Below are 22,727 nucleotides of genomic sequence, written 5' to 3'. Positions count from 1 at the left end.
CTAAGGTTTAGTGGGGGCTAATATTTTGCTAATGTTGACATTGTTTTTGTTTGTTAGTGCTTGGGTTACAAAATTGCATAGGTTTTTTTGAGTGGTCTGCCCAGCCCTATTTTTTTCCCAGCAGCCCAGTTTTTTTCAGTGGGCTATTTTGTAGACCATGGAGCTTTTCAGGAACACATAGGTAGTGTTATAGCAGGGACATCTGTATACGTTCCCTTTCCCTCTAATGTTTATTTCTGAACAAAATCTAAGCAATACAAAATGTAATAATGAAAACAATGGCTCACATTTATTGTGTACTCTTTCCAAATGAGTCAACCTTCATTTAATTCTCAACAATCCTGTGAACTAGGGGCTGCTGTTACACCCATTTTATAAATGCGGAAACAGATGTATAAATAACAATTTATAATTTGTAAATTATAATTTAATATAAATTATAAATTTATAGATTTATAAATGAGTAAACTGAGATTAACTTGCCCAAGGTCACACAGCTAGAAAGTAGTAGAGTGAGAATTTAAAAACCTGTGCATTTTCTGTGCATTGAACCACACATCACATTGTTTTGTCAGTCTTTTAGCATACCTGGGATTATACTTAAATTGTTTAATTTTACAGGCACTGCCCTATTTAGACAGGCCATGTAAAGGAAAGCTGTTAGTAATTCACAGCTATTTACATTTCACAAGACTTGTGTTCCATTCCAAGAGATCAGGCTCATCAATTATTTGCATTTGGTAACATGTTAATTATACAGATAATTAGCCTTGAGACTAGACTTGAACATGAAAGTATAATGAACAGTTTTGCTAATTGCTCTTTTCTGTTATGGACAGTCCTTGATCTGAAGTATTAACAGCTCCAATATTCAGCTTGCTAAATTCTCCTAACTTTCACTTCGTGGAAAAGTCCAAATCAAGGATGACAACTAGATTTCCTCTGTCATGCCAACTCTAACCCGTTGATCATGACTACTGCGAGCACTGTGTTGAGAAGCTTTGGAGGGGGCGCGGCATCTGGGCCCCAGGGGCATTGCGTGGTGCTAGATGAGTCTGTTCACCACAGGTGAGTGTGAGTTCACAGCCTGTGAGCCAGAGATCTGCCATCTCTGGCCTGAGTGTTGGGAAACTTACTTCCGCCTTGGAGGTCATAGCTTCTTACTTCCTGCTCCCTTGGACAATCCTACGAGTAAGCTGTGTTCTGGGCTAGGAGTATCAAAATGAACCAGACATGGATTGTCTCCTAATAAGAAAGGCATAGATGGCCATACACAAATTAAAAGGTACTAAGTGCTCTAAAAGCAATAGATAGTGTGACACAAGGGATCAGAGGAGAAAATGCATTGTTTATAGTAACAGGGAGGCTGGGGCAGAGATGGCTCAAGTGTCCCCCCTTTGAGGTGAGCCTTACAGGATAGGTAGCAATGGGCGGGGGCTGAAGTGAGGAAGGCTCAGCGTTTTTTCCCTTTTTTGGGCAGATGATGAATCACCTGCTGTAGAGAAAAGAAGGAAATGTGAAATAGGGGCACGTACAAGGGAAGAATTCAGTGTGCCTGGAATGTAGGAAAATAAAGGAAGGTAAAGTCGGGAAACAAGGGCAGGCCCAGGTTGCGAAGGGCCTGGGAACACCAGATTAGGAATGCTTTAGAACAATATCTCTCAAGGTGTGTCCACAGGATGTTCATAGTTTTCACGTAATAAAAGGATCCTGTTGTCAACTGTTACTGGATTAAAAACAGGTTTCTATATCACAGGAGTTTGAGCTTCTAAAATGCTAATGTACACTATGAATTTCCAAGAGGGACTTGCAGTTTGCAAAAATCATAGTGATCACAGAATGTTTTTCTTGGAGCACCTCATGAGGTTAGGGTTCTGCGGGAGCTTTATGCAAGGAATGATATCCACAGAGTACATATTCAACATTACCTGCTAATTGACCAACTGACTGATCTTCTAGGAACCTGTACTAGTGTTATAGGGATACAGAGAAAATTATTTGCCCCGGAGGAGGCATCAACCCTCTCCCTCCCTCTCTGTTATCCCTTCTGCTTTAGTGTCATAAGGATCTGTCTTCAGCCAGGCTCAGTTGTACTACTCTCACTCCTGAGGCTCAGATCCCCTTCCCGATAAAGCCTTGCCTTGTTTCAGGGCTCTGAGGGTGCCCTGTTTTAAATCGCCTATCTGTCATCCTGGAGCCCAGACGTGCTGCCCGCCTGGACTCTTTCTTAGCCACTGCTCTGATGTCCACATACTTGGAGTGCTTCCGGTCCTCCTGGTAAACCTCGAGATATCCCGTCTCCAGCCAGTCACAGCCCTGGGGTGACTGTGGATCTGGCTTCTGCTACCTGTTCAGAAATGAGGTACCTGTGTGCTACCTTCTGGGGGAGCTGAGTTCATGTGTGTCTGGTAAACATCCTTCTTCCGCCTTTCCTGGTTGTCACTGCTTCCAGGTGAGATTCCATCATTCTGCTTGGGAGGGATGAGCAAGCAACCTCTAAGTGTATCATTTAATTATCCCCTGCAGAAGAGAAAAATTCTAGCAGTGACACATTAGAGCTGCAACCCTGAGAGGCTTGAGTCAGGTGGGATCCCCCGACAATCTAGAAGGGGCAGTGAAACCTCTAAGTGTTTAGAGCTCATCCGGCCCTTCTGGGTGTTGAACAAGAAGCCAACGGGGGTGAGATCAAATGAGGCTGGGTGAGTGGGCAAAACCTTGGCAGATAAACTTTGCTGAGAATAAGGGCGTGACAGGGAGGAAAAGTACGAACTATAGAAGGTGAGACGCTGCCCACTACAAACCAGCTGTTGTGACCCAGAAAAAGGACTTGGGCTTCAGTGCAAGAGTGTGCAGCAAAGACTCTGGCCCCCAAAGTCCTACCAGTTTTGCAAAATTATTAGGAAGAATGAGGAACAAAAACACACAGAAAATATTACCTTTATAGGGAACGTATAGCTCCGGTTGATGCATTATAAGAAAGAAAGAATGGAGGTGACAAGGCATTTGAAGTGGTCCAAACTAGACAGGCTTCTGTTTGAGGCCAGGGTGTCTTCCAAGTGGCTGTAGTGCTTGTCTTTAACAAGACAGATGGTTCTTCTGACTGTCTAACGCAGGGTTTCTCAAGCTCGGCATACTGGCACTGTGGGCAGGATACTTCTTTGGTGGTGGGGGCTGTCCTTTGCCTAAACATCGTAGGATGGTTAGCAACACCTCTGGTCTCTGCCCCCTGGTTATCAATAACATCCCCCTCCCCCACCACTATGACAACCCAAAATGTCTGCAGACCTTGCCAGATGTCCCCTGGGGGGCAAAATCATCCCTGGTTGAAAACCACAGCTGTAACTCAAGGGGGCTATGTGGTCTCCTTGCCTTTCTACCCAAAACCCAACAAACCAATTCACTCCTCCCAGGAATGTCAGCCAAGGAGAAGTGGTCCAGTGACACCTGTGGGTGGAGCCTGGCTTCTCTGGTTTGGGGGACGGAATGCAGCACACAGATTGCTGGCCCTGCACTTACTTGATGCCCCCACAAGACGTGAAAAATGTAGAGCTTTCAACGTGCAGATGGCTCGCGCTGCTTAATTTCCAGCCGAAAGCGTGCTAACATTTTCCTCCCTCTTTCTGCCTGCAAGCCCGCCAGGAGCAGTGAAGGCATTAACAGGGAGCGGTTGCCCTTTCCCGCATCCTTATCGCACACTATTTTATTCTAAAGAGACAAAGTAGAAAGAATGTAACATATGATTCTGACTACACTTTTTTTTTTTTAACTGTCTGCTTTTCCTAGTGACTAGAGCATAGGAGCTGGTTGCTAAGCAACTGGGAAACTGCAGGCTCCTGTACTGGCCATGCTGGTTTCGGAAATGAGCCATAAAAGGAATTCCCCAGTGAGAAGGGATCCCATACCATTGCCTGGTTGCCATGGACACCATATATAAGTGATGGATCCTGGGTTATAGGCCCTGCTTAAGAAAAAATGTTACCCCTGTTTAAGGCTTGAATGGTATAAGAAAGGGATGGAAGCCGTCTTCCTCCGCATTATCCACGTGGGCACTTCCCGGCCTCTTCCCCACGTGCTCCCCCTAAAGAGAGGTCTGAATCTAAGTGGCTGAGACATTCCATCCAATTTCAGCTCTGCTCTTATTTAATATGTTCCAGTCTTTGCTAGCGTTGGAAGGGAGTCTGCAATCTGGAGAACAAATTTTTAAGCAAGAAAAGATGCCTCGGGTGGCAGACAGGCTGTCTATCATCCACCCCTGTTTGGGGGCCACACAGCGCCCAGATCAAGCACAAGGGCAACTCTCTCTGTTCACAGGTTCTATTGGAATTTTGCAAAACGAGATTAGTGGGGAAAAGGACAATAGCTGTGACTCCAAAATGAAATTGGCATGTCATGCAGAGCGAGGCACACAATGGGCCGCTGCAATTCTGTCAGAAATTAGAAACAGACTTCAGATAATAGGAGTGAAAAACGTGAGGCAAATTTAAAGACGTGGAGCTTAACATACAAAGATGTGCGGGTTTAACCGGGCTTCATACACTAAACAGTAGAAGAGATGGGCCTTGTTGTAACCTCACAGGCTACATCTTAACGGACAGAAGACTTGAGACACTAGACTCTAAGCCCAAAGCCTCCCAGATGAGGAGACTGAAGCCCAAACAGTAGCAGCGATTTGCTCAAGGTCATAGAAGACACACATTTCTGAGTGGGGGTCTGTAAAGGACAACTCTGCATTTTTAATATTGCTGCATAAAAAATTACCCCCAAACTTAGCAGCTGAAAACAACACAAACATTTCACTACTATATATAAAATAACCAATAAGGACCTACTCCATAGCACAGGGAACTACACTCAATATTTTGTAATAACCTGTAAGGGAAAAGAATCTGAAAAAAATATATATGTATAACTGAATCACTTTGCGGTACACCTGAAACTAACACAATATTGTAAATCAACTGTACTCCAATTGGAAAATAAAAGTTATCTTACAGTTTCTGTGGTTCAGGAATCCAGGAGCATCTTAGCTGGGTGCCTCAGACTTGGGGTCTCTCACCGGCTACAGTCAAGATATCGGAGGGGCTGCAGTTGTTTCCAGGCTCCACGGGGGGAGGATTACTCACGTGGTGGTTAGCAGACCTCAGGTACTTGCTGGCTGTTGGCTGGAGATTTCAGTTCCTCGTTACATGGGCCTCTCCGTAGGTCAGTTTACAACATGGCAGCCAGCTTTCTTATAGTCAAAGAGCACCTAAGGTGGAAGCCAAAGCTTTTTTTAACCTAAGCGTAGAAGTGATGTCCTATCATTTTGGTCATATTTTATTGATTAGAATTGACTTACAAGGTCCATCCTGTACCAAAAGGGAAGGGATTCCACGAGGGCATGGAGACCAGTAGGTGGGGACCACTGGCCATTGCAGAGGCCGCTGACCACAATAACCAAGTATGCTTCCAGGATCCAAGGTGGCAGAGGGGAGAGCAAGGGGGCCTAGGAAGGGGCAGCTCAAGGGAGGTGATAGATAAATACGAGGAAAAGAAATATATAGTAGCAGAGAAGAGAAAGAGAACCTGGTAGAATGGGAACAGAGAAGTGGTGGAGGAAGGGAATCAGGGGGTTGGAATGAGGGACATAAGCTGTAAGAAAAGAGAAAATAGTTCCTAGGTTTTGGCACCAAAAACAAACAAGAGAAGTGAAAATAGGATGGAGGATGAATTGGGAGTGGCAACAGGGGAAGAGAGCTGGGAAGCAAGGAGCAAAGAGCTCAAGCAGACAGTGTAAGAGCCCTGAGGGCACAGGGTCTCGTTCCTCAGATCCCCACAGAGCCTTGCACTATCTTCGGCAGGTATTCAGAAAACTTTGTGGCACCAAACATTTACTTCTCCTGAATCCAGTGAGAAATTCTGCTGCTTTCTTAACTAACTTCATGCAAAGTGAGAAAAGACTGGCTCTCTCTCAGCCCAGCTCTTGACTGCCTGTTTGACTCTGGGTCAATGACTTAACCATTCTGGAATGTAGGATCCTTATCAGCAAAATAGACAGGTTGGCTGGATGATCTTTAAAGCTTTTTCTAGCTCTGAAACCTCACAAATTACATATCAGGGCCTAGAATTAGGAGTCAGAGTAGAAAAAGTCCATGGATCTGTTACAGATACAGGCTGCCACTTAGGTCTGACACAAAACTGAGCTGAATTCCATTTTACCAAGATGGTAGGCCATCAATATGCCTCTCAAGGGAAGTTCAGCTCCACTCTTTTGTGGCATCTGTGTGCCATAGAGACTCCATGAGCTTAATTCTCCTCAGCACCAAGATCCCCCTCTGATGCTGTGTTAGGAACTTAGACTCATCAACCCTCAAAACAGTAGGAAACCAACCAGGGCATGATTGGTTCAGCTGCCAGAGTGCCATTAGGAATAAAGACAGTAGCAGGAGTCACCAGGAACACGAGGGTCCAGGGCCTCCAAGATATGGGAGTTAGGATGCCTGGATTTAATCACTCTTTTCAGTTGTCAGTGTTTGGAGCTGGTACCTATGAATAAAGGACAGCACCCCATACCTCTGTTTGACCCCTGCCCTCTTGGGCAAGTTACAAGTGGTCTGCCTGCCACACCATGGTCCATGAGGTAACAAAGGATATACAGGCACTTTGAAAAAGCATCTAAGATTAGCCTTTGCTAATCATGGCAATCCACTGATGGTGGAATAAAAACAATCTCGAGAATAAAGGCTGTATATATTTGCTTCTATATCCTCCATCCACTGAAGATGACGGATGGGAGCATTTTGAAAAGGCTTGATATTAATCTATTGGTCGTGGCCACTGGTTCCATTTCCTAGTATTTCTGTATAAAGAAAATATTTTGAAGGAAAGACTTCACTTTCCTAATAATAAGTCTCTCAGAACCTTTTCTGATTTGCAGAAAATGCATCTAGAAGACACTTACCGATAAAGAAGAGTTGTTGCAGTGACACTCAGGAGCAATGGAGAAGCCACCTCCTCACACACATTCTGAGAATCCAAGTGTAGCAGATGTGCTGGTGTCCTGCCCACAGCCGTTTACGTTTCAGCCACTTACATTTGTCTTGGCTTCCAACTGCCAGCATTTACCATCCAAGAGCTTTCTTGGATTTCGATAGCCCCTCCCCAAGTAGAAGGTAGAGCGCTAGGATATTATTACCCACCCGCTCCCCAGAAGCAGCCCTCCAACAGTGACTGAGGGAGCCAGTATATAAACGCCCCAGGTTCTTCGCCCTCAGGTGGCACAAATCTGAGGTGTGTCTTTCCACTGTTTCCTAGAGACCCCCCGCAGGACTGAGCAGCCCTTGCCTAAGTAGTAACCTGCTCCATGACATACCTTGTGTTGACTTTCCTTCCCTTCCCACTATCAATTCCCTCTCCTACTGGTGTTCCCTGGCATGAACTCCCTAATACACCATTTGCACTTAAACCCTTATCTCAAGGTCTGCTTCTAGGTGAACCCAAATTTCTGCTAGGGCAATAGGAAGGAACAGGAAAAAAAAAAAAAAAAAAAAAAAAAGACTTATTTAAGAAGGATTTCTGTAAGCACTGTGCTCCCCTGGTGCATTTAAGAGTTTGTTTACCGCTCATTACCTTCCTTTACAGAAACGCTATGGGACAGATTAGGTAAGAAGTGCTACCAGCGAAAGACCGGCCAGAAATGAAGATGAAGCATCTCTGAAATGGTCAAGGAGGTTGCTAGGAGTATTGACTCGATTTACAAAACTTCTGTTTACAAAACTTCTGTTTACTCACGACTTTCCCGGTAGGAGAAAGGCAGGATGCCTGTAGTGATAGCCAACTGCAGCATCCCTAGAGACGCATGTCCACGGAGTCATCCGGAAAAACACACTGGGGACAAGGGGCTTTTCAGAGGAGACAGTGCTGGAGCTTGGCGGTACCCACACTGGATTGTCTGGTTTTCCTCCAGCAGCATTTGGTCCCGAGGCTGCCCCGCGGCAGAGGAGTGGGGGCAGGGAGAGCCGAGACACCAAAGCTTGAAGGGCAGCTGAATAGGAAGCAGCTTACAGCATGTGGGCTCAATTTTCCTCAAAAAGCTCATAATATAACTGTCAAAAATGGCACTATGAACCCCAATTGTAAGCTAATTATGTTCAGTCCCAAATTCAACACAATAAACGTTATTTGCTCGCAAGCCCTAGCAACCATCTCATAAGGGGGAGAAAAATACTGTACAAAAAACAAAATGTAAACTCACAAGGCAGTAATAAAACAGGCACACAACTATTCATTTCAAGTCTATTTTGAAAAGCCTTTGATAATACCAGTAATTCCCCATAAAGCTCATAGTCTCCTGCCACAGTTCCCTGCTGGAGATAGAAAAAGGTTTTGCTGTTCTACAGTCATTCCATTTAAGGAGATAAAGTCCACTTTCTTTCCCAATTTTAAATGTTTTTCATTCTTAAAAAAAAGTTAAATCCCTAACCACCTCTATCCAGCTAAGCCTACCACCTAGGCAGGGCTCAGGGGCAGTATCCATGTGACTACTTCTTGTTTTGCACAACAAAATTCATTCAGTGGTCTTAACAAGGTGCTTAAATGGAGTCCAAGAGCCTTGTCCACAAGGTACTGAAACGTTCCCCAAAAGGTAGAAAATTCAACCAACCGTCTGCCCATTTCTAAATATTCTGACGCTTCTGAGCACGCAGGCCAGGTGGTCTCCCTTTTACATCCCGGCTGACACGAGGGAGGCTGAGCAACTCCTCCGGGCGCTGCTGGCAGGTGTGCCTACAACAGAGGAAGGAAGGGGTAGGCGCTTGAGATACACCCTTGGTTGTAAGAACAGAAACCTACTTAGACAAGTAAGAGGGTGATGGTTATATCCTCTCATGGACCCTGAGGGAAAGCTGAGCAGTCGGGCCTTGGGGAGAGCGGGAACCAGCAGCAATTTTGGTGGGGGAGTGAAGTGGCAGGGAAAGGACAGGCAGGGCCGTGTACAGGGACAGAGGCCCCTAGAAGGGACTGGGCATGTGGGTAATTAGTCCCTTTAATACAGGAAGACAGAAAGGAAAAGAAAGAAGAACAGAAGGTGGGGGATGAAGTAAAATAATAGGAACCAAAGTGAAAAGGAAGATAAGCATTAACTGAGGAGTGAAGAAATGTCATCAACAAAAGTTTCAGCCAGCAGTCAGCAGCTCCCTGGTGCTGAAGGTCAGCCCGTCCCCTTCAATCAATCAACTAAAGCTTAGACTCTGCCTACTGTCCGAGCCCCTTCATGGACATGCATGTACCCACAGCTTAAGAGTCCCCTAATTTTGTTGTTTGGAGAGACACTTCTTTGGGAAACAACCCCAGTGTTCTTATTTGCTGCAAGTAATAATAAACCCTTCGTTCTCCCGGGGCGGGGGTGGGGGGATCAGCTGTCCCTAATGTAGAACCAGCCTGTGTAGTACTGCAAATGCAAAGCCCTTCTAATTTACCCACATTGGTCATTCTGAGTTACATGATTTATATTCTGATTTTACGGACTAACTGTAAAGAGAGAAAGTTGTATTCATTGAAAGGATGTGTATGATCTCGAAGAAGTCCACGTACTTTTCACGCTTCAGTTTTAAAAACTTGGCTTATACATACAATAAACGTAATCCGTAATTGTATTGGGGGCACACTGATGTTTCTTGCTACAACTGATGTGAACATCAGTTTACTTCACTAGGTTTATCTTTACATATATGGCATCAATTCTTTGTCCCAAGGTGTATGCCCTAAACTTTAATACATCGTTGTTTCAATTCCACTTCAACTTTATCAGAAACGTTTCCTGAACACCTATGATGTTAAAAGCACTGTTTTAAGCACTTATGTTGTTACAAAGTCGAATAAAACATAGCCCTGTCTTTATGGATCTTGTCATTTGAAAGTGGAGGAAGTGAGTGGAAGGGGAATTAGGCACAATCCCCTATAGACATAAATCCCCTAATTTATGTCTATAAATTAGACCTATACACAAGTGACTATAAGACAAGACTATGTCTATACTACTCTACCCAGCAAGGCTCACGTTCAGATTCAGCAGAGAAATCAAAAGCTTTACAGACAAGCAAAAGCTAAAAGAATTCAGCACCACCAAACCAGCCTTACAACAAATGCTAAAGGAACTTCTCAGGGTTGGGGGGCAGTGGAGGGGAGGCCACAACTAGAAACAACAAAATGACAAATGGGAAAGCTCACCAGTAAAGGCAAACATAAAGTAATAGTAGGAAATCACCCCCACACAAATATGATATCAAAACCAGCAACTGTGAGGAGAGTACAAATGCAGGAAATGGGAATTGCATTTGAAATTAAGAGACCAGCAACTTAAAACAACATTGTATATATACAGGCTACTGTATCAAAAACCTCATGGGAAATGCAAACCAGAAAACTACAATAGGTACACAAACAAAACAGAAAGCAACCCAAACACAACGCTAAAGATGGTCATCAATCCACAAGAGAACAAAAGAGGAAGGGAAGAAAAAAGAGCTACAAAAACCTAAAGCAATTAAGAAAATGTCAATAGGAACATATATATTGATAATTACCTAAATGTAAATAGATTAAATGCACCAACCAAAAGACAGACTGGCTGAATAGATACAAAAACAAGACCCATATATATGCTATCAACTAGAGACTCACTTCAGACCTAGGGACACATACAGACTGCAAGTGGAAAAAGATATTACATGCAAATGGAAATCAAAAGAAAGCTGGAGTAGCAATACTTATATCAGAAAAAATAGACTTTAAAATAAAGACTGTTACAAGAGACATGGAAGGACACTGCATAATGATCAAGGGATCAACCCAAGAAGATATAACAATTGTAAATATACATGCACCCAACATAGGAACACCTCAATATATAAGCCAAACACCAACAGCCACAAAAGGGGAAATAGTAACACAATAGTGAGGGACTTTAACACCCCACTTACACCAATGAACAGATCATCCAGACAGAAAACTATTAAGGAAACACAAGCCTTAAATGACACATGAGGGCTTCCCTGGTGGCGCAGTGGTTGAGAGTCCGCCTGCCGATGCAGGGGACACAGGTTCGTGCCCCGGTCCGGGAAGATCCCACATGCTGCGCAGTGGCTGGGCCCGTGAGCCATGGCCGCTGAGCCTGCGCGTCTGGAGCCTGTGCTCCGCAACCGGAGAGGTCACAACAGTGAGAGGCCCGCGTACAGCAAAAAAAAAAAAAAAAAAAATGACACATGAGACCAGATAGACTTAACTGATATTTATAGGACACTCCATCTGAAAGCAGCAGAATACACTTTCTTCTCAAGTGCACATGGAACATTCTACAGGACAGATCACATCTTGGGCCACAAATCAAGCCTCGGTAGATTTTAAAACTTGAAATCATATCAAGCATCTTTCTGTTCTGACCACAATGCTATGAGATTAGAAATAAATTATAGGAAAACTGTAAAAAACACAAAACATGGAGGCTAAACAATGTTACTAAACAACCAATGGATCACTGAAGAAATCAAAGAGAAAAAAAAATACCTAGAGACAGGGGCTTCCCTGGTGGCACAGTGGTTGGGAGTCCACCTGCCAATGCAGGGGACACGGGTTAGGGCCCTGGTCTGGGAGGATCCCACGTGCCGTGAGGCAGCTGGGCCCATGGGCCATGGCCACTGAGCCTGCGCGTCCGCAGCCTTTGCTCTGCAGCGGGAGAGGCCGCAGTGGTGGGGGGGCCCGCGTATCGCAAAAAAAAACCCAAAACAAACAAACAAAAAAATACCTAGAGACAAATGACAACAAAAACACGATGATCCAAAACCTATGAGATGCAGCAAAAACAGTTCTAAGAGGGAAGTATATAGCAATACAGTCTTACCTCAGAAAACAAGAAAAATCTCAAACAACTTAACTTTACACCTAAAGCAACTAGAGAAAGAAGAACAAACAAAACCCAAAGTTAGTAGAAGGAAAGAAATCATAAAGATCAGAGCAGAAATAAATGAAATAGAGACAAAGAAAACAACAGAAAAAATCAATGAAACTAAAAGCTGTTTCTTTGAAAAGATAAACAAAATTGATAAACCTTCAGCCAGACTCATCAAGAAAAAGAGGGTGAGGGTGATGGCTCAAATCAATAAAATTAGAAATGAAGGGGCTTCCCTGGTGGTGTAGTGGTTAAAAATCCACCTGCCCATGCAGGGAACAGGAGTTCAATCCCTGGTCCGGGAAGATCTCGCATGCCGTGGAGCAACTAAGCCCATGAGCCACAACTACGGAGCCTGTGTGCTGCAACTACTGAAGCCTGCGTGCCTAGGGCCTGTGCTCTACAACAAGAGAATCCACCACAAGGAGAAGCCCACGCACTACAACGAAGAGTAGCCCCCACTTGCTGCAACTAGTAAAAGCCCGCACGCAACAATGAACACACAGTGCAGCCAAAAAAAAGAAAAGAAAAACACATTTACAAATGAAAAAGAAGTTACAATGGACACCACAGAAATACAAAGGATCATAAGAGACTAGTATAAGCACTATATGCCAATAAAATGGATAACCTAGAAGAAATGAACAAATTCTTAGAAAGGTACAACATTCCAAGACTGAGCCAGGAATAGAAAATAGAAACAGACCAATCACAAGTACTGAAATTGAAACTGTTATTTAAAAACTTCCAACAAACAAAAGTCCAGTACCAGATGACTTCACAGGTGAATTCTATCAAATATTTAGAGAAGAGTTAACACCTATCCTTCTGAAACTCTTCCAAAAAAATTGCAGAGGAAGGAACACTCCCAAGTTCATTTTATGAGGCCACTATCACCCTGATACCAAAACCAGACAAAGATACCACAAAAAAATAAAATTACAGGCCAATATCACTGATGAACACAGACACAAAAATCCTCAACAAAATACTAGCAAACTGAATCCAACAACACATTAGAAGGAGCATACACTGTGATCAAGTGGGATTTATCCCAGGGATGCAAGGATTCTTCATTATTTGCAAATCAATCAATGTGATACAACACATTAACAAATTGAAGAATAAAAACCATATGATCATCTCAATAGATGCAGAAAAAACCTTTTGACAAAGTTCAACACCCATTTATGATAAAGACTATCCAGAAAATGGGCATAGAGGGAAACTACCTCAACATCATAAAGGCCATATACGACAAACCCACAGCAAACATCATTCTCAATGGTGAAAAACTGAAAGCATTTCCTCTAAGATCAGGAACAAGACACGGATGTCCACTCTCGCCACTTTTATTCAACATAATTTTGGAAGTCCTGGCCACAGCTATCAGAGAAGAAAAAGAAATAAAAGGAATCCAAATTAGAAAAGAAGAAGTAAAACTGTCACTGTTTGCAGATGACATGTTCCTATACATAGATAATCCTAAAGATGCCATCAGAAAACTACTAGAGCTTATCCATGAATTTGGTAAAGTTGCAGGATACAAAATTAATACACAGAAATCTCTTGCATTCCTATACACTAACAATGAAAGATCAAAAGGAGAAATTAAGGAAATAATCCCATTTACCACTGCATCAAAAAGAATAAAATACCTAGGAATAAACCTACCTAAGGAAGCAAAAGACCTGTACTTAGAAAACTATAAGATACTGATGAAAGAAATCAAAGATGACACAAACAGATGGAGAGATATACCAGTTCTTGGATTGGAAGAACCAATACTATCAAAATGACTATACTACCCAAAGCAATCTACAGCTTCAATGCAATCCCTGTCAAATTACCAACAGCCTTATTCTCAGAATTAGAGCAAAAATTTTTACAATTTGTACGGAAACACAAAAGACCCAAGTAGCCAAAGCAATCTTGAGAAAGAAAAATGTACGTGAAGGAATCAGGTGCCCTGACTTCAGACCATACTACAAAGCTACAGTCTTCAAAACAATATGGTACTGGCACAAAAAAAGAAATATAGATCAATGGAACAGGATAGAATGTCCAGAGATAAACCCATGCACCTGTGGTCACCTAATCTATGACAAAGGAGGCAAGAATATACAATGGAGAAAAGACAGTCTCTTCAATAAGTGGTGCTGGGAAAACTGGACAGCTACATGTAAAAGAATGAAATTAGAACACTCCCTAACACCGTACACAAAAATAAACTCAAAATGGATTAAAGAGTTAAATGTAAGTCTGGGTACTATAAAACTCTTAGAGGAAAACATAGGCAGAACACTCTCCGACATAAATCGCAGCAAGATTTTTTTTTTTTTTTTTTTTTGCGGTATGTGGACCTCTCACTGCCGTGGCGTCTCCCATTGCGGAGCACAGCCTCCGGACGCGCAGGCTCAGCGGCCATGGCTCATGGGCCCAGCTGCTCCACGGCATGTGGGATCCTCCCAGACCGGGGCATGAACCCATGTCCCCTGCATCGGCAGGCAGACTCTCAACCACTGCGCCATCAGGGAAGCCCAGCAAGATCTTTTTTGATCCACCTCCTAGAGTAATGAAAATAAAAACAAAAATAAATGGGACCTAATTAAACTCAAAAGCTCTTGCACAGCAAAGGAAACCATAAACAAAACGAAAAGACAACCCACAGAATGGGAGAAAATATTTGCAAATGAAGCAACCAGCAAGGAATTAATCTCCAAGATATACGAACAGCTCATGCAGCTCAATATCAAAAAAACAAACAACCCAGTCAAAAAAACAGGCAGAAGATCTAAATAGACATTTCTCCAAAAAAGACATACAGATGGCCAAAAAGCACATGAAAAGATGTTCAACATTACTAATTATTAGAGAAATGCAAATCAAACTACAACGAAGTATCACCTCACACCAGTCAGAATGGCCATCATCAAAAAAATCTACAAACAATAAACGCTGGAGAGGGTGTGGAGAAAAGGGAACCCTTCTACACTGTTGGTGGGAATGTAAATTGGTACAGCCACTATGGAGAACAGTATGGAGGTTCCTTAAAAAACTAATAGAAATAGAGCTACCATGTGATCTAGCAATTCCACTCCTGGGCATATATCCAGTGAAAACCATAATTCAAAAGGATACATGCTCCCCAGTGTTCATTGCAGCTCTTTTTACAATAGCCAGGACATGGAAGCAACCTAAATGTCCATCGAGAGAGGAATGGATAAAGCAGATGTGGTACAGGACTTCCGTGGTGGTGCAGTTGTTAAGAATCCACCTGCCAATGCAGGGGACACGGGTTCAAGCCCTGGTCTGGGAAGATCCCACATGCCGCGGAGCAACTAAGCCCATGTGCCACAACTACTGAGCCTGTGTTCTAGAGCCCACGAGCCACAGCAAGAGAAGCCGCTGCAATAAGAAGCCCGCGCACCGCAACAAAGAGTAGCCCCCGCTCCCCGCAACTAGAGAAAAAGCCCGTGCGCTGCAATGAAGACCCAACGCAGCTAAAAATAAATAATAAATTAATTAATTTTAATTAAATAAAAAAGATGTGGTACATATATACAATGGAGTATTACTCAGCCATAAAATAGAACAAAATAATACTGTTTGCGGCAACATGGATGGACCTAGAGATTGTCATGCTGAGTGAAGTAAGTCAGAAAGAGAAAGATATCATATGATATCACTTATATGTGGAATCTACAAAAATGGTACAAATGAACTTATATACAAAACAGAAATAGAGTCACAGATGTAGAAAACAATCTTATGATTACCAGGGTGGAAAGGGGAGGATGGAGGGATAAATTGGGAGATTGGGATTGACATATATACACTATTATATATAAAATAGATAACTAATAAGGACCTACTGTATAGCACAGGGAACTGTACTCAATACTCTGTAATGACCTATATGGGAAAAGAATCTAAAGAAGAAGGGATATATGTATATGTGTAACTGATTCACTTTGCTGTACAGCAGAAATACAACATTGTGAGTCAACTATACTCTAATTAAAAAAAAAAAAGAGTAGACAAGACTATTACCTGCTTCAACCCACATTGTTTAAACCTCTTCCAGCTCTCTGATCGGAGCCTTTGTCAGCCCCTCATCTGTTATACCTCCCAATCTTTCTATCTACATCTTACCCATCCTTTCCTGCTACTCATTCCATAACCATACCCTCTTGTGAGATCCTCCCGTAGCATGTGATCTCTTTGGAACCTCTGCAGCCTTTGTGTATTCCAGTGTGATGGAAGTTATCACTGGAGGTTAAGTGGTGCCTTTAAGATACGCTGAGTCAACGGACTCTGTGAACATGCCCCAGGGAAACCCTGAACACTGGAAATCTGCCTGAGCTGCTGGGCGCCCACACCACTTTTGCTACTCAGACACTTACTCTGCTCTCATTTCTGGTTTCATTTGGGACTTCACATTTCTGATTCCTCCCGTAAGAGTTCTCCATGCTTTGATCAGGCTGGAGAGAGAGTGTGTGTGTGCACACACAAGTGCACCAAAGGGGAAACGATAACTGATGGGTTTGCCTTCATTTCTTCTCTTGCCTTCTTGTCCTCAGCTGCCTCTTAAAAATTCAGGTGCGGGACTGCAGGTGTTGAGGGGCTCACACACCTCCATCAGCCCTGCCCCTGGAGAGAGGCTTGGCCAAGGACAGGATGAGCCTGGTGCCTGTGGAGGTACTCTGTGGTTGGCCTTACAGGAGGGTGTATCATGCTGGAAACCCTGTCCTTGGAGATTTGGGTCCTGTAGCTCCTGCCTTTTTTCCCTCTGCCCCGATTCTGATGGTGATAGGGATCAAATGTATTGCTGGCATCAGTGCTTGCCGATTACTCAAGGATCCTCACAGGACACCTCTGACCCGCAGCCCAAGTTCCATGGGGGTAGTAATAAACTCTTACTGCTTTGGAAGTGCAGCCCTCAGCTCAGACCCTGACCAAAAGCAGGTGATTCTTATCAGAGGCTGAAGGACAGGTTTTACCAGAGTTCCCATGCCCAAACTTGAAAAGCAAGTTCAGCTGCCCCTTACTCCACTCACTTGGGGTTCCATCCTGTTCTTGAGAAAGGGTCAAATGCTCTACCTCTTTAATGACTCTTGAGATCACCGTGTGGCCTAGTGACCACTGGCTGCTGGTCACTGAGGCTGACCAACTACGCTGGTTTCCTGGGACTTGGGATGTTCAGTGCTAAAACCAGGAAAGTCCCAAGCAGCCAGGGACAAGTTGATCAGTTTTTCAGAACTCTTGCTGTATTCAGAACCCTTGTATGTACAGGATAGTTTGTCCCCCGAGACTTGGATGGGGAAGGAGCAAGGAGGACCAGGAATTTTCATGATCACCATGTACCTGGACTGTATTCTAAGTCTTGTCAAAGTGGGATTTTGATAGTTATTTGTAGGTTGAGGACTGTATGACTGGTCCAATTGGGCCAGTCTGAACCAGTCTGGAACAACCAAACTTCCCTCCACCATCCACTCCTTCCTACAAGGTCATAAGGGAAGCTATACTCACTGAGGATAAAGTGAGGCAAAGGGACACTTACTCTGGCTGGCATTTTGGCCCCAAACCCTATCGTCAAACTCCAGTGAACTGGCTTGAGTCACTGATAGGGCTTCCTCTGGCTGAATCAGAACGAAAGCACAAGCCCAAACCTCAGGTCAAACCACGCCAACGTGAGGAAGAGCCGTGCCAGCAAAGTCACCTGTGAACAGAGCCAAAGAAGGAGGCAGGGGTACGTGGGAAAAAGAGTATTTGCCCCAATGGCCAAAACCAGGCGGGTCTCATGGCCAGGGCCGGGGGAGTACCAGTTGAGCCTGACACCAGGACCTCTTCTACCCCTCAACCCCCTGCAAGCACTGCCATCCAAAATCAGATAGTGACTGGGTCTCCAGGCCAGGCCTTATTTTTCTGGAATCCTTATAGGCACAGGATCCAAAGAGAGACTATGCATGTGCTCTGGGATCTTTAGCTATTTTTAAAGCTCTATCTCTATGTCTGTGGCCCATTAAAATGCTCTGATTTGACCAATTTGTTGAGCTTGCCTTCTTTGCGGGGGGAGATGAGTTTTCCTCTGCTTTGGAAACCATTATTGTGTAAGTATTCACAGGACTGGTGGCTAAGAGCCCCGAGCTTTAGTATTTTTAAAGATATCTGTGATTGGCCTAAGGTGAGACACTGAACTTCTCAGTTTCCTTGCCTATAAAATTGGACTAAATTTTGGGTACTAAGATTTCTTCCGGCTTTGTGATTCATCTCTCTCTCTCTCTCTCTCTCTCTCTCTCACTCTCACTCACACACACACACACACACACACACACACACACACACACACACACACTTACTCTGCATCATTTCTGGATGTTAACTCCAAAAGCCATGCCAAACTATATTAGAGCCTGAGGTAAAAAGGAAAAATCAGTAGTACTTGTTCTCTATTTAAATACTGATATGTTGTTCATGGGTGTTTTTGCATTAATTTGGATTTTAATGCACTATTTAAAATCTTAACTGCTTGGGACTTCAGGCAGTGGTTAAGAATCCGCCTGCCAACACAGGGGACATGGGTTCAATCCCTGGTCCAGGAAGATACCACATGCCGCAGAACTAAGCCCGTGCGCCACAACTACTGAAGACCACACTCCCTAGAGCCCGCAGGCCGCAACTACTGAGCCCATGCGCCATAACTACTGAAGCCTGCATGCTCTAGGGCCCGCGTGCTGCATCTGCTGAGCCCCCGTACTGCAACTACTGGAGCCCACACACCTAGAGCCCGTGCTCCGTAACAAGAGAAGCCACCGCGATGAGAAGCCCGTACACCACACGAAGAGTAGCCCCTGCTCACTGCAACCAGAGAAAGCCCACGCGCAGCAATGAAGACCCAATGCAGCCAAAAATAAAAATAATAAAAAAAAATTTTTTTTAAGTCAGGACCATAGAGAAACTAATGGTCATGACAGATCATTTAAAAATAAATAAGATAAAATAAAATCTTAGCTGCTGGATTTTTGGTACCCCCTTAAATTGTGTGCCCAAGGCAAGGCCTCACTTGCCTCACCCTAGTTCCAGCCATGTTAGCCCCTCTCTCCCCCTGGGTGATGAGGGAAGAGGGACTGCCACAGACAGGCAGAAAGAAGAGACTAATTCAGCTCGCTCTATGAAGGTACCAGGGCCAGCGGTAAGGGTTATTTTATGATCGGTAACCCACCTATAATTTCCAGTTGTTTATTTTGTTTCCCCCAGACTAACAATTCTTTGAGTACGGGGACCCTCATATCTATTTTTTTTTATTCCTGCCCCCTGCATACCAAATGCCCAGCACAGAGTTAAGCACTGAATTATTGGAGCAAAATGACAAGACACACACTGAATTCTAGACTTCACACCCACCCTTCTCTTGATCTTCCAGAATACGACTATCTGTCATTAAAATTAGTTTTAAGTTCAGACAATAAAAACACAAGCAGCCGGAAAACCAGAAACGTGAAACAGTGGCGTTGGCGCAATGTTATCAGATAACGAGAAAGAAATTTGGGTTTTATTCCTCGATTTTTTCTTGCAGAGTCAAGAGGAGCAGAGGGAGGTAAGACCTAGACAAACAAGCCTCATGGGACTAAGATGATTCCAGAACGTGCTCACTCTGAGGAGGGTTACCATTCTTTGACCTAACAAACCAAAGAATGCCTGTTAACCACTGGCTTGAGGTAGGATCTGCAGGAAAACCTTCTAACCGCACTCACCGGGGCTTGGGATGGAGCTCAAAGGACTTAGTATTGCAATAGGATCTGTGAAAAGTCTGCATTAGAGGACATTTCAGAGGAATTTTATTTCATTTAATTAGATGCATTAATAAAAACTAATAGCTATAAAAATGGATACGTGCTGAAGTGCTGGCACGCCTTTATCAAAGTAAATAAGTGACAATTGGCGTTTGGATGCTATTGTGAGGGAAGGCACTGGACTGTATTCTCTACTTATTTGACCGCTAATTGGCTGTGTGCCCTTGAGCAAATCGCTTGCCCTCTCTATACTTCATTCTCTTTATCTGTAAAAGAAGGTGTTGGACTATTTGGTCCAGCTGCTAAGATCCCCTTCTACCTCTGATATTATATAGGAGGGGCGCTATTCAAGGGCTGAGGGAAAGTTTGTTTGTTAACTATTCCCTCCTATTGTCTTTCTGCCCTGTTGGCCTTTTTTCTTCGGGAGTGTCAAATTCTTAATTAGTAGGTTTCCAACCATGAAGAATACAAAGCTTTACTGTACATCTGGTTTTGGTTTTTTGCTTATTTGTTTTTGTACATTTGGGAAGAATGGAGGTTTACCTTTGAAAGCAGAGAAATAGAGCTCGCTTAGGAAATCAAACTGAAGTCACACCCCCCATGAAAATGAAATGGAAGCATGAAAGGTCCTGAAAATCTGGGACGCCATGCAAGGAAAGAACAAGAACCGTGTTGGTATTTTTTTTTTAAAAGATTCTCATTTTATTTGCAACATCTCTGTGCTTCCTTTGTGGATTGCTCCATCTTTTTCAACTCTACAATGAGCTATTTTAAGACTCTGTTTTCCTTCTCTACAGTAATACTGTTCAGATAGGCAATTTAATTGTCATCATACTTTTTCTTAGTCTTTCAAGACCTTTCATTATGGTGAAATAATTTTAGGCGCACCAAGCACAGATCCATTAAATACATTCCTTATTTCACTAACGAACTATTGTGGGTGGTAAAAATTAATTTCATTCCACCCATGATACTCACATATCTGTTCAATTTTTATAGCTGAGAAATGAAGGTTGCAACTAACTGAAGGCAAATGAGAGTCTCCTCTTAAAATGTTAAGTCTGTTGTTTCATTTGTGCCAAGATGTATCCGAAGGAAAAAATCTATAAAAATACTTCACAGAATGAAAATGGCTCAGCAGTTCCAATCTCAGGGCGGACGCTGCAGAAGCTTTCCAGCCTGGATATGCTTAGGAATTAGAAGGCCCCTGTGTTAATGCACTGGAAGAAAATCTGAGCAGATGTGTTTAAGCTCATCCTAGTGGGCAAGTCATTTCCACGCTTGCATGGTACCAACAATATCAAGGTCCTGGGTTAAATCGCCACTCAGCTCAGCCAATGTCACTCAATTCCACAGCTCAGGCTGTGGCCCTGACACCTCCCTGCCATTTCACACACCCCTGTGGGAGGTCACAAATGAGAAGGGTAGGGGATGTGGAAGGAGTCAGTCAAACCCTTCCCTTCCAAGCTCAGGTCCTACTAACGAGGGCCAAGGAAGCCACCCTGACATTCAAGGGACAACACAGCATAACAGTGATGGGTCAGACCCATTAACTCTGGTTGGAAGGTGAACTGAAAAGGAAAACAGAAATCATCCCATCACACTGACAACAATAATGATCCCATTGGTAAGGGGTGTGGGTGCGGGGGATGTGCCTTTAGAGAAAAAGGGCAAAAGCCAGAATTCTCTTTAGGGGGACAAGACAAGTGTCACAAGGCAAGAAAGGTCTAAGAACTGTCCTTGAAGATAAATACTTACAGAACCACCAAGGGCCTTGACTAATGTGAAATTGGGACTGACTGGTAAGTGCTTCCTTATTTACAACAAGTCCCTTCCAGAGCCAACTCTGACTTACTTAACATCAATGCCTCAGGTAGAAGAAGCGGTGCCGATTTTTCTTTAGTCAGATTTAATTCCAGTTTCTGCCTTCAAATGTGCGCAAACTGCTCCAAAGGGTGCCCCGAGCCTGGTGCTTGAACCCCGCTACTCCTTTTTCCTTCATCTCTTATTCTGCACTTTCTCATTTCTCTCCACCTTTCTTTCTAAAACCCAAATGGTTGACTGACGAGAGGACACGATCACTGATAAGAAGACAGTCAAAGAGGAAACGAGCAAAAAGCCCCCAAGTCACGTCCTGTGGCCCTGACATAAGTACTCAGGAGAGTCTGATGGAGTTCATACCAATGCTGAGTTTAGGGCTTAACAACATAACCAGGAAGATCACTGATGACTTTAAAGAAAAAATGAAGAAAAGGGCAATGAGAAGGCAGTTATATTTTTTCAGTCTATAAAAACCATGATTTCATTGTACTTCCATTTATACACTTACACACACACAACCTGATACCTTTATTTTTTTTTAATATATTAAATGGCAGCGAGCCATGTTAGACTGCAGAGAATTATAAGTGGAGTCTGCCTTAAAAAAGGGAAAAAAGAAGGTTTCTCTCAAGTGACAGTAAATTGGATAAATGCTATTTTTAGATGAAATATATCTAACTAATGTCCAGATGTGATTCTACCACATGAAGAGAAAAATGAATCTATCTAAAGCACTGAGCTGTACTTGAAAACATTTTGTAAAGATTTCTGGTAATAACGATTTATCATGGAAAGGCTTAGACACATGGTACTGACCGGCAGCCTCTGCAGCAGTTCCCTTGGGAACAACATCTGCACACATGGCTTCAACATGTAGATAATCCCAAGGTTTACATTCCTGATTTAATTGTTACTAACTCTCCAGGCTTGCAACTCACTGGCAGTGTATCTCCACATGAGCAGAAAGGAATAGGGGGAGAAGAACACACGAATCAGGATTTCTGTGCTCAGCCAGTGGGGTCCTCACGTGGCGGGTGTCATGAGAGATCATCTGCTTGTTCAAAGGATGCTGCTTCTGCTCCAGACATTTTTGGACGTCCGACTCATTCACTCAACAAGTATTATTTAAATGACCTCTTTTTTGTTTTTGACCTCACTGTGTGGCTTTCAGGATCTTAATTCCCTGA

General features: G+C 43.4%; 1 long non-coding RNA gene across 6 annotated transcripts in view; it reads left to right on the top strand.

The window, feature by feature from the left end:
* The window catches only part of LOC137212910 (uncharacterized), a 94,966-nt gene extending 85,401 nt beyond the window's left edge, over positions 1-9,565 (top strand). For 4 of the 6 annotated variants that reach the window (XR_010937701.1, XR_010937705.1, XR_010937703.1 and 1 more), the window contains one exon: positions 7,621-9,565. This is a non-coding gene — a long non-coding RNA (uncharacterized lncRNA). Of the gene's footprint in view, positions 1-839; positions 1,069-2,150; positions 2,218-7,620 lie in introns of those variants that run through there. The other 2 variants (XR_010937702.1, XR_010937704.1) reach the window with 2 other exon arrangements.
* Positions 9,566-22,727: the final 13,162 nt, after the last annotated feature.

This window comes from Pseudorca crassidens, chromosome 19 (genome assembly GCF_039906515.1).
Source record: "Pseudorca crassidens isolate mPseCra1 chromosome 19, mPseCra1.hap1, whole genome shotgun sequence".
NCBI classification, from domain to species: Eukaryota; Metazoa; Chordata; class Mammalia; order Artiodactyla; family Delphinidae; genus Pseudorca; species Pseudorca crassidens.
This window is presented reverse-complemented; position numbering and strand designations above follow the sequence as displayed.